The 4,395-nt window shown below is 30.0% G+C and overlaps 1 long non-coding RNA gene across 1 annotated transcript; it reads left to right on the top strand.

Moving 5' to 3' along the window:
* The first annotated feature begins 1,158 nt into the window (after window positions 1–1,158).
* On the top strand, window positions 1,159–2,795 carry LOC143074523 (uncharacterized). Its single transcript, XR_012977908.1, has 2 exons — window positions 1,159–1,241; window positions 1,911–2,795. It is a non-coding gene; the product is annotated as an uncharacterized LOC143074523 (long non-coding RNA).
* Window positions 2,796–4,395: the final 1,600 nt, after the last annotated feature.

The raw sequence follows: 4,395 nt of genomic DNA, 5'->3' as shown, positions 1-4,395 counted from the left end.
GAGATAAACTAGGATTTTCTCAAATTTGAATTAAGCTGTGATAATTTTAGTTTATCTGAGATAAACCTAGTTTATCTGAGATAATCTAAGATTAATTAATACATATAATAAAAGTTGATCAGGTGTGCCATACACATGCTCCCGAATACAACCAATTTTATTTAATACGCACCTGTTCTGCGTTTAACGAATAAATAATGAATTCTTATTATTGTAAATTGTCAAATAATATGAATACATGTTTTTGTTATGTGTGCTGGCTGGTAAAATAAATCTGGCGTTTTGCATTGTGCCGATTTTTCTTACCATTTGCGCCGATTTTTTTACAGGTAAATTACAGGTGAATGTTATTTTTCATTTATTATTATTGACCTCTTAGTTTTTTTTGTGAATTATCTTTGAAACTGATATTTGAAGTAAGAAAAACAGTAAAATTATGACCATGACCTGTGCAATTAAAGCAGATAGATGGCGTCACAAAAGTTTGATTAAGTGATTGATTGTTTGTGTTTATAAAGACGCTAAGAATCAGAAAAGCTACTGCAACAGGCTATGCAGTTGTTTGGAAATAAGGATATTTTCAATAACGTGTTACAATCCTTGCAAATACAATAAATTTAAAAATACACATAAAGAACATTGAACACCATGTTCCTACTACATTATTTACATATGGAATATAGAAATTAAGAACTTTTACTCTGTCTATATATACGAAAATTATATCCCATATGCAGGTGAAGATTGTATATTGCTACTAACGTGGGAAAATTGATAATTTCAAAATTAAACTCGTCTCGGCGCTTGTCATAGTCTAGATTTCGGTACTGAGATAACCGCTTATATTAAAGTCGATGTATAACACGCGCTAGTCTAAAAACGAGGCGGAGGAACCGTGTCAAAGCAATAGATATAAACGACAAATAATTGTTACAACACAAAATTTGCCTATTTTATATATATATATTTTCAATAGTAATCAATTGTAAAACTTTTATATGAAAACAAATGGGCTCTTTAAATGGATGTCGTATTCGCATCAGTCGAATACTATTTTACATGCATATCCTAGAACACTAATTCTTTTGACCTTTTGCGTGGATTAATGTGTTATCCTTTTTAAGACAGTACAATGTATATGGTAAGTATTTCCTGTAAGTTTTAATCACCATTTATTATCTACATTAAAAATTTACAGAATTAGATAAGAACAAAAGTTATAAAGGGAACAGCATTATCAGGTTAGTTTTATAACTTCTTTGTGGGTTTAATGGTATCTTATTTGTTAGTATATCATCTAAAGGTAAAAGCAAGAAAAAAATACTTATCTAGGTACTATGTGAATTTTTTTTTTCTAAATCTTTGTTAAACAGTATTAAATTGATCTTGGATGCCAAATTATTTAAAACGTTTAGTACTGTCAACATAGACATTTGCATTTAGATTTAACTTTTTAGCAGGAAACGCATATAAAGGGTTCGTCTATTAGATGTGTCATGCATTATTATATTTCTATAATTTACTTTTGGATATCATCGTTTTGTTTATCAGCCTATAGACATAATTTTATCATGTGACCTCGACGTCATCAAGAATTAAATTATAAGAACAGACTGTAATATTTTGTCTGCCTATTCGAAATAACATTAAAAAAAAATGTGGTGATCACTTTAAATAACCCGCTACGCGGGTTATGCAGTGTGCACCATATTTTTGATGTTATTTCTTCATAGACAGAAAAAATATTACAGTCATTCTTTAAATATACTTTGAATTTTAAGTATAACGTATTTGATCGACAAAGTAATTTAAAAATTGATATACTCGTCTCGCTCTTTTCATAACTCGTTTTGCCTTCGTGATATACATCTTAAGTGACTTGAAAACTATATTATGCTTACTTGTTTCAGAAAATGGGAAATTCTATGAATATAACAAATACTTCAGATACTACTATCAGAGTTCTTGTCGCACCAGATCCTGAATGGAAAATTTCTGATATATTTGTTGGAGCAAACTCTTTTACCGTTGGAAAATATGACGAGATTCATACTCTGAAAGACCTTTGGACTGTATGGAACAATATCATCGGACTTAAAGACTTTGAAAACAAATACGACATGGTGTCTCAAGTCAAATCGCTTTTTGATAAATATGGAATACAGGTTGGACAAGGAAAGATGTGTAAAATGTATGATTCTGAAGTTTTAAATGTTGTTGATGACATAAAACCAGAAGCATGGTCTGCAATGAAAGACACTCTTGAAGTTGCAGTTGCAGTGTTCGTTGATGACTGTAACGGTAGTTCAAAGCTTGTTTATTATCAATCAGCAAGCAACTTATCTTGGAAAGTTTACAACAAGTATATAACGCGAATCATACATGGTACAATGTGGGAAGATGGGACAAATTATCATGACTTCAAAAAGATGCTACGGAAGTAAAAGAAAGATGTCTTGATGCTTTGATATCTGCTACTCTTAATTAACTCGTAATAAAAAGAACAATAAACAGTTTACATGGTATATATTAAACAAATGCTTTTAAGGCGATGTTTGGAGATATTAGATTATAAGCAAAACAGTGCAACTTTATTCCTTTGTTTATTCATTTTAAATTGTTGTTTCGATCTGAATATATTCGTTTTGGTTGACACCAATTATTACTAATTAGAGATTCATGCACTTGTGGATCGGTCATTATCAAACAAACATGCAAAACTATGTTATTTGGTCTTTTTAAGTCACAGAAATGAAAATATATTAAAATAACACTTGCATATGTAAGATATGAAATTTTGTGTAACACTATATACAGTTTACAGTATGAAGTGTTATAAAAACATCCTTAATGTTTTCTTAAACCCTTGGATATAGCCAGAATTAACTGTTATGTTTAATTATAAATCCTTTCAGACCTGACATAAAACTATAATTTATATCATTTGTTATTAGTATTTATCAATAGTCATTGCATTTTGATACATACAAACAATTTTTATACGCCCGTCAAAATTTTGACGGGACGTATTATGGTATACAAATGTCCGGTGTCCGTCCGTCCGTCTGTCCGTCTGTCTGTCCGGCGTAAACATGTCGCACCGTAACTTGAGAACGACTTATCCAAATTTCATGAAACTTAACATAGTTGTTTCTTATGATGGTCAAATGATCTGTATACTTTTTGGTGAAAATAAATTAAAACTTTTTGAGTTACGGCACTTTGTAACTAAAACAAGGGTGTGTTTTTTTTTTCACATGTCGCACCGTATCTCAAAAACAATTCTTGATTATGGCTTTAAACTTTAAACACTTCTTAGTTATATTAATCTTAATATCTGTAAACTTTTTGGTGATGATTCAAAATTTTATTTTTGAGTTATTAAGTATTTTGTAAAAAAGGGGGAGGGTTTTTTTTACATGTCGCACCATATCTCATAAACGATTTATGATTATTGCTTAAAACTTTACACATGTCTTTGTTATATTAATCTAAAGATCTTTATACTTTTTGGTGATGATTCAAAATTTCATTTTGAGTTATTGAGTATTTTGTAAAAAAGGGGGAGGGTTTTTTTTACATGTTGTGCCGTATCTCAAAACCAATTCATGATTATTGCTTAAAACTTTACACACTTCTTTGTTATATTAATTTAAAGATCTGTATACTTTTTGTTGATGATTCAAAACTTTATTTTGGAGTTATTGGGTATTTTGTTAAACAGGGGAGGGTTTTTTTACATGTCGCGCCGTATCTCAAAAACAATTTATGATTATTGCTTAAAACTTTACAAACTTCTTTGTTATATTAATCGAAAGATCTGTATACTTTTTGGTTTTGATTCAAAATTTTATTTAAGTGATATTTAGTTTTTTGTAAAAAAAAAAAACAGGGTTAGGGGTTTCACATGTCCCGCCGTGTCTCAAAAACAATATATGGTTATTGCTTAAAACTTTCTCAGAAACTATTGATGATTATTGCATAAAACTTCCACACAAGACGTCGGGCGTATCATGTGCTCATGGCGCAGCTGTTTATTAATGATTTGGGAGGTGTATGTTGGTTTTATAATAAAAAATGTCAGTCAATGGTGTAACCAAAAGACAAATTGGTAGGGTAAGAGTTATCTTTCTCAATATTTCAGCATTTACAATAGTTTCTCCCTTGGCAATGTTACCTGTAAGCATGTTATGCCAAAGAAAACAAACATTTATGTTGAAAATTTAGTGAAAAGATCTTTAAATTAAGTAAAAGCTATATCGTAATTGGAAATAGTGTCCATGGTGTATCCTTTATAAAAATCATTTTCCAAAAGATTTCCTGAACTCTGATTTATGAAAAGATAAACATGCACCAGAAACAACTATAAAATAGGGGAATGGAACACTTATTTTG

This window comes from Mytilus galloprovincialis, chromosome 5, assembly GCF_965363235.1.
Source record: "Mytilus galloprovincialis chromosome 5, xbMytGall1.hap1.1, whole genome shotgun sequence".
NCBI lineage: Eukaryota > Metazoa > Mollusca > Bivalvia > Mytilida > Mytilidae > Mytilus > Mytilus galloprovincialis.
Note: the sequence above shows the minus strand (reverse complement) of the source record. Positions and strands in the feature narration are given on the sequence as shown.